The sequence below is a fragment of the Tiliqua scincoides genome, chromosome 1 (assembly GCF_035046505.1).
Source record: "Tiliqua scincoides isolate rTilSci1 chromosome 1, rTilSci1.hap2, whole genome shotgun sequence".
Lineage (NCBI taxonomy): Eukaryota > Metazoa > Chordata > Lepidosauria > Squamata > Scincidae > Tiliqua > Tiliqua scincoides.
This window is the reverse complement of record NC_089821.1, coordinates 281,297,678-281,309,480: the sequence shown is the minus strand read 5'-3', so window position 1 is coordinate 281,309,480 and position 11,803 is coordinate 281,297,678. Positions and strand designations below refer to the sequence as shown.

The following is an 11,803-nucleotide window of genomic DNA, read 5'->3' as shown; positions in this document are numbered from 1 at the left end:
GCTCCAGGAGTCTCAGCCCATCTGCGCTGCAAGCACACTGGGAACGTGTGAGCCCCCCTTAGGGTGCGTGGCTGTCAGGCCAGTCTGCAGAGCCAGAGCAGCAGCCGAGGAGCTCTGGACCAAAGGGCTGTGGGTGCTGGCTCAAGCAAGTAAGCCAAGCCACAAGGAAGGCCGGTCCCCCTCCTCCAAGGCTGCTATCTGACTTGTGCTGGCAGAGCCTGATCAGGAGCAAAGTACCTCTGCTGAACCATGTCAACAAATCATATGGGGGGGCATGCACCCAATGTCCCCTCCAGGGGTAACTGCAAGTCAAGAACGTGTGGTGGGTGGGGAGGCAGAGCCTCCCTACCAGAGTCCTTTGAAAAGCACGGCCGCCGTGTGAGGTGTGCAAGCACACACAATCCAAGCACACACAACTCACGCATGAGGTGTGCAGTCACACACAACCCATGTGTGAGGTGTGCAAGCACACAACCCAAGCGCACACAGCCCACACGTGAGGTGTGCAAGCACACACAATCCAAGCACACAACCATGTGTGAGATGTGCACACAACCCAAGCACACACAACCCATGCCAGGTTCTCTGCAGGGGGGGAAGCAAACAGAGGAAGAACAGCAGTGAGACTTACCGAGTGTGCAACTCCTTCCACAACCAAGGCCAATAGGCAACTTGCAAGCACAGCCACCAAGGAGGGGTGCATCATGTCCCAGAGCCTGGGCTTGGTCTGCCCCAGAGGATTCTCTGTTGAAAGTCCCAGGGCTGGAGAAGCATCTGGCTCAGAATGCAAATGTCTGTGGGGATGAATCGGAGAGCCAGACAGGATGCAGCCCAAAGGCTTGTGTGTTCAAGGTGGGGAGCCAGTGGAGAGCAGGGCTTAGGAGCTGGAGTCAGGTTGGGCCTGGCAGAACCCCAAAGAACAGAGGGGCAGACTCTGGGGACTGTGTCAAGGACATGACATGCAGCTTCTAGGAGGACACTGAGCTCCATGCTCTGGGCCTCTTCCAGCCCTGTCAGCACACAAATCCTGTAGCTGGAGAATAGGATGGCACCTGGGACCATCTCTGAGTACGAGGCATGTGCTCTGCCACTGTGCAACTGCCCAAAAGTCATGGAAGATGCTGGGCTGCAGCTGTCGGGGTGCCTGCTGCTTCTTCTGTTCAAACTCTTGAACCAAAACTCTGGAGAGACACAGTATTATTGTGAACACTAATTTCTGGAAACAACCCTTCCACTTCTCATTCATTTGTTTCTTTTAGGGTGCCTTAAGCTTCAAGGCTGTTTCCTGTGGGTGCTTGCTCTGACCTGGGGTGTGCTGCTATAGGCTGGGCTTAATTCCTGCCCAGGCCTACCAGGACTTTAGTGTGCCCACAGCCTATTTTCAGTGATGTGACTTAGCCTCACAAAAGTCAGCCCTGCTGTGTGGCCATTCCACAATTCTTGGCCAATCTCTGGCCCAGTGTCCACAGAAAAGTGACTCTTCCTGCTACAAAAGTGTGTGATCCTGCCCTGCCTGCCTCACTCTAATGGCAGCATGATGGGTGGATCACTCCCATGGGGGGGGGGGATAAGAATGGCCTTGACAGTGTCAGCCATCCCTTTCCTTTCATTTAAGATCCCTGCTGGGAAGAGCTGGACTGGTACCCTCCACTCCAGGGCCTCTAAGAGGAATTTTATCAGGGGTTACAAAGTTTCTTTTGGGCCCCTTCCCAAAGGTGGGGTGGGGCCAAAACAGGGGTAGGGTGGCAATAGCTGGAATAGTCTTTGGAGTCCAGGTCTACTGGACTTCCCAATGCACAGCTTAAGTCTATCTACCCACTTGGTATCAGCAGCTTGATACAGTAATATGGAAACCCAAACACACTCCTAAGTCTCTCTAAAATCTTTTAAATATAGAAAATATTGCAAACAAAAAAAGAGCATCATTGTATTTAGGCTCACACTAGAATGGAAAGTGTCCTGTGCGTACCAAAATGTGCTTTTGCAACAGCTGTGGTCCCACAGCTGTGTCCCTGAGCTCTTATACAATCCTTCTGGTAGCAGTAGTTGGCAACCTTTAGTCTCGAAAGACTATGGTATCGCGCTCTGAGTGGTAGCAGAGCCAAAAGCAAAGAGCTACTGTAGCAGGCCAGTTTCTTCCCAGGTTTTGTATTGGCAACCTTCAGTCTCAGAAGACTATGGTATCGCGCTCTGAAAGGTGGTTCTGGCACAGTGTCTAGTGTGGCTGAAAAGGCCAATCCGGGAGTGACAATCCCTTCCACACCGGGAGCAAGTGCAGTCTGTCCCTGGTCTGTCTACCTGGCTATAGGCCTTCCTTCTTTGCCTCTTTGCCTCAGACTGTTGGCCAAGTGTCTCTTCAAACTGGGAAAGGCCATGCTGCACAGCCTGCCTCCAAGCGGGCCGCTCAGAGGCCAGGGTTTCCCACTTGTTGAGGTCCATCCCTAAGGTCTTCAGATCCCTCTTGCAGATGTCCTTGTATCGCAGCTGTGGTCTACCTGTAGGGCGCTTTCCTTGCACAAGTTCTCCATAGAGGAGATCCTTTGGGATCCGGCCATCATCCATTCTCACGGCATGACCGAGCCAACGCAGGCGTCTCTGTTTCAGCAGTGCATACATGCTAGGGATTCCAGCACGTTCCAGGACTGTGTTGTTAGGAACTTTGTCCTGCCAGGTGATGCCGAGAATGCGTCGGAGGCAGCGCATGTGGAAAGCGTTCAGTTTCCTCTCCTGTTGTGAGCGGAGAGTCCATGACTCGCTGCAGTACAGAAGTGTACTCAGGACGCAAGCTCAGTAGACCTGGATCTTGGTATGTTCTGTCAGCTTCTTGTTGGACCAGACTCTCTTTGTGAGTCTGGAAAACGTGGTAGCTGCTTTACCGATGCGTTTGTTTAGCTCGGTATCGAGAGAAAGAGTGTCGGAGATCGTTGAGCCAAGGTACACAAAGTCATGGACAACCTCCAGTTCATGCGCAGAGATTGTAATTCAGGGAGGTGAGTCCACATCCTGAACCATGACCTGTGTTTTCTTTAGGCTGATCATCAGTCCAAAATCTTGGCAGGCCTTGCTAAAACGATCCATGAGCTGCTGGAGATCTTTGGCAGAGTGGGTAGTGACACTCCCAGGTTTGACACTGTGTTAAGGAGTGTCATGTATGCATATATGGCTTGCTGATAGCCACAGTTGCATGCTCATGGTAGTATCCCCAGCATCCCGTGCAGGCAACAAGTCTGAGTAGATAAGAAAATGTAATATTCTAGGAAATTTCTGGGCCCCCTTTTTGACCTGTTCCCAGGTACAGATTACCCCCTTTAACTCCCTCTTCTTGGCCCTGCTGTGCTCCAAAAAGCTTTGGTGAATCCAACAATCCTGATCCACCCAAACTGTGGAGTGAATTGGGGAGCCGGGATGAACTCTGGAATCCAATTTAGGCTCCAAAGTGGCACAGCTTCCAGACATGCCTTTTGAGGCCTACGTCTTGCCCCCTATGCTGTTTCTAAATGCAATCTGGAGCCTTCCAGAATTAGGCAGGTCCATGCTGAGGCCCAGAAACTGGCCCTGACCCATGTGGGACCCGGTGACTGATGAAGCTGCAAACAAACAGCACAGTCCATTGGTTTTATGTGGAGCAGTACTGGGCATACTACTCAAACCATGCATAACGAGCACATGGGGGAAGCCTGTTACATGTGCAAGGACAGAGGGCAGTAGCCACAGTTCAGTGGTCTGGCATCAAAGAAAGAGGGCAAAGACCTGGCAGTAGACATGCCCTTTGTGGATTTGTCTGATCCTCAGCAAAGTCATCACCACCTCTTGCAGTGGTGAATGCCAATGCTTACTTCTGTTCTGTGTGCAGAAGTCCCTCCTTCAGTGTGTCCTGCATCTCCTGATAATCAGTTTCACAGGATGACCCAGCCTTGTGTACCATGTGTACTCCGACACTCTTTCTCTTGATACCAAGCGAGACAAACGCATTGGTAAAGCAGCTACCACGTTTTCCAGACTCACAAAGAGAGTCTGGTCCAACAAGAAGCTGATGGAACATACCAAGGTCCAGGTCTACAGAGCGTGCGTCCTGAGTACACTTCTGTACTGCAGTGAGTCATGGACTTTTCGCTTGCAACAGGAGAGGAAGCTGAATGCTTTCCACATGCGCTGCCTCTGCATCCTTGGTATCACCTGGCAAGACAAAGTTCACAGTCCTGGAACGAGCTGGAATCCCTAGCACATATGCACTGCTAAAACAGAGACACCTGCGTTGGCTTTGTCATGTCGTGAGAATGGGCGATGGCTGGATCCCAAAAGATCTCCTCTATGGAGAACGCATGCAGGGAAAGCACCCTACAGGTAGACCACAGCTGCAAGAGGGATCTGAAGGCCTTAGGAATGGACCTCAACAGATGGGAACCCTTGGCCTCTGAGCGTCCCGCTTGAAGGCAGGCCGTGGAGCATGGCCTCTCCCAGTTTGAAGAGGCACTTGCCCAACAGACTGAGGCAAAGAGGCAAAGAGGGAAGACCCACAGCCAGAGAGACACACCAGGGACACATTTGCCCCCAGTGTGGAAGGGATTATCACTCCCAAATTGGCCTCTTCAGCCACACTAGACGCTGTTCCAGAACCACTTTTCAGAGCGCGATACCATAGTCTCCCGAGACTGAAGGATGCCAATGAATGAATCTCAGAATCTTCCTTCAGCTCTTGGTTCATGGCCAGCATTCCCTTGGCCCCTCTCCTCCGAGACAGTAACCGGTTTGCAGGCATGGATCATTGTGGGAAACATAAGGAGAGTCAGAGCCGATTACATCACACTTTGCCTGGTTATTAACATGCACTTGAGTTTGTGTGCAGGGGTGTGTACTGTGAGACTGCGCAAGTGAAACTGGGATGTTTGTCTGCAAGAGGGTGCATCAGATTAGACAGAGTTGTGGGCATGGGGCAGGGCTGGGGAAGGAGGTTTCCCTATAAGCTGTGGCCTTATCATCACTTGCTTTCTCATCAATGTGGATGTGTGCCTTTGGTTGGGTGGCTGCAAGCCAGGAGCCGAGACTCTTGTCTGGGCTTGAAGTCAAGGGAGGAGTCTGCAAAGGCAAAATAGCTGAGATCATTTCCTAGGTATGCTTGGCGCCCAGCGCAACAATTGGGAGGGTCCATGGCAAAGCAGGGACCACAGATGAAACCCAAGGGGACTTCTCCAGGGACGTACCAGACACCTGCAGAGTCTCAGACCCCCCACCCCAGGTTGGGGACCACAAGCTGGTGAGGTGAGATGCTGTGCCTGGGTTTGCCCCTCCCATGAACATTTTGCCACACCGAGTGCAGCTAGCAGAAAACCTCTGGGTCTTTCTGGGTGGTAAGTGCATGTCCTGCAAAGGCAGCCATTTAATCTGCTCTGCCCCTTTTGTTTCCTCATTTCAGTTTAAATCAGCTTCTGGGGTGACTTGAATTTGGCTATGGATGAGCTGTTGCCATTGCACATGTTGCTGTGCAGCTCAATTTGGGATAGTCGCGGCTGCCTGATTCATACCCAGCCACAGCTGCACATAGGCAGCTGAGCCCACAGGCAGGGAGCCCACAGCTCTTGGGATCTTAAGAGGCTCAGCCCCAACAGTCCCTGTGCAGGCAGTACAGGTCTATTTGGTACAATTTGGGGCACAGGTTTTCCAAAACAGTTGATGAGGCAAGATGTCCATCTTTTGCCTTTGGGGTGGCATTGGAATAACATTGATAGCAACTGTTGGGGTTTGAACTTCTGGCAACTGGGTCTATGGAGAAGACTGGGAGCATCAAGCATTGTGAAAAACAGGAGGGACCTGTGCTTGGGTGAGTGATGAGTTCTACGGAGTTCTCTGGACAAGTACAAGTAAAGATTGCAGAACACTGGTGGTGGTGGTGGGCTAGAGATAGACTGCAGCTTTGCATTCACTAAAATGTGGTTTCGGGGGGGGGGGAATCTGTTTTGGAGCTACAGGGGGGAGGTGTGCCAGGGCCCTCTGCAGCAGTAGGGGTCTGTGTTCCATAGAGAGCACCAATTGCATCATAAAAACATAAGAACAGCCCCACTGGATCAGGCCATAGGCCCATCTAGTCCAGCTTCCTGTATCTCACAGCGGCCCACCAAATGCCCCAGGGAGCACACCAGATAACAAGAGACCTCATCCTGGTGCCCTCCCTTGCATCTGGCATTCTGACATAGCCCATTTCTAAAATCAGGAGGTTGCACATCAGGGGTGCTCAATAGGTGGATCGTGATCTACCGGTAGATCGCAAGGCAAAATGAGTAGATCGCGGAGTGCCGACCCCCCCTTCAGGTGCCTCTGGGAGGAAACGCCGGGAGTAAGGCCCATTGTACTCAATGGGCTTACTCCCAGGTAAGTGTGGCTAGGATTGCAGCCTCACAGCCTAATCCTAGGCATGTCTACTCAGGAGTAAGTCCTGTTATACTCAGTGGGGCTCAAGGTACACCAACATACATTGTACACATAAATGTTATATGTTATGATGGCGCGAACATTGTAAAAAAAGCTCTGGTAGATCTCTGGGCCTTGCTGGGTTTCAAAGTAGCTCTCCAGCCAAAAAAGTGTGAGCACCCCTGTTGCACATGCACATCATGGCTTGTACCCCGTAATGGATTTTTCCTCCAGAAACTTGTCCAATCCCCTTTTAAAGGCGTCCAGGCCAGTCGCCATCACCACATCCTGTGGCAAGGAGTTCCACAGACCAACCACACGTATAGTAAAGAAATCCAACAAATGAGCTCATCCAACAAATGAGCTAGTTTTATCAGACAAATGGAGGCTGGGGGGGGGCAGAGAACACAGGTGGCCTTGTTCAGGCTAAGCAGTGCTTCCCCAATAAAGAAATATTTCAAAATCACTTCATGTTTATAGCAGTCAGCCCAGACCTGGTGGAGAGTGACAGCTACATGCTCTGACAAGGCAATGCTTCTGAGAAAGCAGGAGAGGGAGGGATGAGGAGAAGGGTTCTGTGGCTTGAGCACTGGGACCCAGATGCAGCTCCTCTTCCAGGGTCTTTTTCTTCCACTGCCTGCTTGAACTGCAGGACTGAATCACTTCCTGGTTTGTTTATTGTGAGCTGCTTCCCCCCTCAGGATCATTTGGCTGATACCTTCATCCCATGCTCCTGATGGAGAGCAGCCCGGAGAACAGCAGAGTCATCCTGAACTGCATGGAAAACCAGCTGCACATCCCTTCAGACACAGAGATGGTGAGTGTCTCCTCTGGAGCCCTTCAGCCTCTCCTGCCTGCCAGGTCACTGGGTGCAGAGTCTTTTATAAGAGAAGCAGCATCATTTCAGATCAAATTTGGCTGCTCCAGAAAATGAGTGCAAATTTTGGAATGTTGATTACTGACATTTTCACTTAGGAAAGTAAGAACTTTGAAAGCTGATTTTGATGAATTAAAAGGGACTGTTAAAAATACACACTTGAACAAGAAAGCCTTGAACATATCACATACATGCATACTCAGAACAAAAACAGCTAAGAATGACATTGCTGATGACTTGCTTGTTATCAGCTGGGGAAAACAACCCAAGCAAAATTCAATCTTACTTATTCAATCTTTAAGGCAATCACTTATTGCCTTACTTATCTTTAAGGCAATCACATTTTAAGTGTAAAGTCTTGCCAGTTCTCTCTTCCACCTGAGCCCCCTCACCTGCCAAAGTCCAACCACATTCATAACTTGGAATGTTAACAAATATAAACCCCAGTGTTTGCCTTGCAAGTTATTATTTTCAAGCCATCTGAGAATCAGAGAAGGTGGCAGTTCACAGCAGCTTTACTCTGTGAAAAGAGAATGCCGAAACCACGTACAAACTTTTGCATTTTGGAGAAATGACTCAGGGCCCAATCTTATCTAACTTTCCAGCTCCGGTGTAGGCATAATGCAAGCCTACAAGGTGGTAAGGGAACACATGTTCTCATACCTTAAGAGAGCCCCAGTGACTGCTCCTCCACTACAATATGCAGCACACACCCCACTAGCACAACTGCACCAGCACTGGAAAATTGGATAGGATTGGGCCCTCACACATCACCCCCCATTTCCCTACAGACTTTCTTATTTTTCTTTGCCTAGTTGTAGTCCCCCCCCCCAAACAAAAATGGAGAATTCTGCCCCTCAGTGTGGTTTTGGTCTTCATGTGGAGCTCCCCCACTACAAAGGCTGCTCCATTGATATCAAAGGAGAGGCCAGCTCCAGTTGTGTATCTCTGTGCGGTCTCCATGGAATGGATGGGGAAAGTCTGACCACACATTGGGGCTAGACAGGGACTCTTGCCTTTGTTAAGTCTAAATTGAGATTTGGTGAGAATAGGATTAATTTTTTTTTTTAATTGGTGTCTTGCAGGTCTCAGATAAGGGAAAGACAAGACAGTCTGTAACTCAGTGGACAGTGCCAGAGGTGTGTGCCTGGCTAAGTAACAGGCCCTTGGGGGCTGAGGGGGGGCCTCTTCTGGAGGCAGCCAACAGCCATGCCATCTCAGGGAAGGTGCTTCTACGGCTGACTGATGAGACACTGGAGCGTATGGGCATAGCATCCAGGAGCCTGCGCCAGGCGATGCTGCATGAGGTTCTCTGTCTCCGCATTCAACAGGAAATGGAGGATTTGTTGGACATCACAGACTGTGAGGGCTGGCACCTTCCAGGATCGAGGGGGATAAACCAAGGTGTTGGCTGGAATGAAACCCCCTATTGCTTCCAGTGAGGACACTCGTGAATTTGGGTTGGAGGCAAGACATGCTGGATGGGGATCTTGATGAGATGATGGCCTGACAAGCTGAGTTGGAGGCAGGGTCTTGGTGCGTGCACTTTGGGTCATAATTAGCTTTTTCAGAATCAGAGGTGAAGGTCAGGTGAGAGAAAGGACAACAAAGAAAAAGGACAGGCTAAGGCAACAGGGCAGGGTGGTAGCAACAACTGGAGTTTCACATGTTGGCCCTTGTCTCTTGAAAACTTGTTTAGGAAACTTAACTAACTAGGCGAGCCACTCCGTGCACTCTCCACATGAAAGCTAGTTATGGAAAGAGCTCATAGCACCACCGCTGCCGTGTGCTGATGCCAAAACAACATGGGCCACAGCATCACACTGCAACAAAGGAACACCTCCAAAAGGTACTAGCAAATGTTTTTTTTTTCTGACACAAAGGATGTTCTGTATGGAAGATGTTGCTGGCTATTTTGGAACATTCTGTTCTTGCGCATGTCACAGCAGATGTGAGAGAGAAAATAAGAACTTCAAGGCTTCCCCCTTTGCTCCTACAAACCCAAATGATCCAGATTAGTCCCAAACCTATTCAGAGACCACCATGTGACTACATGCACTCTTCAGCAAAAGCACTAGTGGGTTAGCACTCTTGCACAGCTCATGCCACGTCCTTGTACACATTGCTCTCTGTCATCTGCAGCTGAATGAGGCGTTGTGCTTGGAAAGCAAGTGTACAGGAATTGTGAGGCTAATGCCTGCTTCAGGATTCAGCCAGGTTTGCAGGAGGATTGCAGTCAAGTGGCACGGTACATGCTTAAGAACAGAGGAAGACAGCTCAAGTCTTCCTGGGGCTCTTCTTACATGCCAAGACACTGATGTCAGGAGCAAAGCCCATTATAGGTAAATAAAGATGTTCTTGGGAAATGGCTGTGTGTGCCTGGAGGAAGTTTTCTGTCACTCAGCCACTCCCCCCTCCACTCAAAAAAAGGCTGCTGGTAACTTTTAGAAGTGTACAATTCCTGTTTAATATACATCTGGGAGGAGGTCAGAGGGGGAGAGTGGAGCCATAGCTGGTCAGGGCCCAATCTGGAAGCCAACTCTCCATGGCTGACTCTCATCAAGACTACTAGAGAATGTTCTCAAGATAAATCTTAAAATGTTGGGGGGGGGGATTAAATCAAGAGGTATTTAATCTGTGATGAAATAATTCAGAATACTTTTTATTTAGAATATATCTTAAGATTTATTTATTTTACCAAACCTCTGCTCTTTTTCATCTGGTCACAGCCTCTGTTTTGAAGAAACTGCCTTGTAATGTTTACGCTTATAAAGGATATTTATTTACTGGAGCATCTTCACAACCCTTGTATGTTTTTATTCCATATTAGCTCAGAGTTGCTGATCTGTATTCATCCCTTAGATTTAGGGTGCAGTCCTAACCCCTTATGTCATTGCTTTCCAGCACAGGCATAGTGGTGCCAATGGGACATGTGCTGCATCCTGCAGTTGGGTGTCACTCACGGAGGCCTCCTCAAAGTAAGGGAATATTTGTTCCCTTACCTCGGAGCTGCATTGTCCTTATGTCAGTGCTGGAAAGCACTGACATAAGGGGTTAGGATTGTGCGCTTAGGTGCCTAACAGGAGTGTACCAGCATGGCAGCTACACAATCCTAAACTGAGGGGCCTCAGCTAGGCCTCAGCATGTAAAATGAGTTCTTCCTGACACAGTGAGTGAGAGGGATCTATGAGACCATAGGAGCAGCTCATCCAGGTAGCCAAGTGACCAGTTCACCAGCAGAATCCTGTTACCTAGACCTGGTGCCCATACAGACCCACTTGGTGTTAAGCGCAATAAGGTCTCCACAAGAAGCAGGGTCTCTTCTGCTTCAGCCCCAGCGCTTTGGAATTCGTTGCCCACACTGTTACTAGGTGTGCTGTAAGACACATGTAACATGGGAGAAACTGACTACCTGCACAGGGATCAAGTGCAGTGGCTCATGGCACAACTCAGTGGATTAGCATGAAATGAGGAAGGCAACAATATGGGTACAACAATACGATACATACAGTTGTTAGTGTGGGGATCAAAATACAGAAACTGGGAAAGGGAATCAAAAAAGATAAGGCAATGCAATACACACCCTCTTTCACACAATTAGGCCCTAAATGTCACTGGTTTCTAGGTGGGCAAAGAAAGGAAATCTTTACAAGGAAAAGGGGTGCTTTATTGTGTCAAACGGGGGAGGGGAGAGAGGAGGGGGAGCAGGACATCAACATCTTAGGGAAATCAGATACATTGCCTAGAGCAGTGGTTCTCACACGTTTAGCACCAGGACCCACTTTTTAGAATGAGAATCTGTAGGGACCCACTGGAAGTGATGTCATGACCGGAAGTGACATCATCAAGCAGGAACATTTTTAACAATCCTCGGCTGTAATTGTACCCACACACCTACCCAGGAGTAAGTCCTACTGATTATCATTGTTAAAAGCAGATACATAGTAGCCTGTTTAAAATACAGATCTGTAACATTACCCCAAATGAGTCACATACCATGGTAGCATCAAGTCTAATATATTCAAAATAAAATATTGAAATGAATGGGGACCCACCTGAAATTGGCTCACAACCCACCTAGTGGATCCCGACCCACACTTTTGAGAAACACTGGCCTAGAGGCATCAGGGACTGAAAAACCTGTTATGGGGTAGTGGTGGATATAAAACCTAGAACAGAAAAAGTGGTAAAGCACCAGAGGTTCCAACTGTGGCTTGGCATTCTTTGTAGCCTGAATCAGGGCTGCAAGCAAGATCCGAGCTCCTTGGTGAACCTTAAAAGCACTGTGCTCACTTGCAGTGGGGAAGCTTACCTCTTGCCCTGTGAGCTTCCTCATAACAGGCACTGGAGGTACTTGGTGGGAGCCCTGTATACTAGTTTGAGTGGTTGCTGTGACAATTAAGGATGTTCACTGGAACACCTCTAGGCCTTCCCCTTAAATGGTACAAGGCTGACAAAGGAGTCCTGGATTCCAAAACACATCCACAACATTCATACCAAACCAAGGGAGGAAGCAATAGA

At 49.3% G+C, this 11,803-nt stretch overlaps 1 long non-coding RNA gene across 1 annotated transcript; it reads left to right on the top strand.

The window, feature by feature from the left end:
* The first annotated feature begins 5,179 nt into the window (after positions 1-5,179).
* On the top strand, positions 5,180-10,041 carry LOC136636757 (uncharacterized). Its single transcript, XR_010793544.1, has 3 exons — positions 5,180-5,259; positions 7,107-7,222; positions 8,368-10,041. It is a non-coding gene; the product is annotated as an uncharacterized lncRNA (long non-coding RNA).
* The last annotated feature ends 1,762 nt before the right edge of the window (positions 10,042-11,803 follow it).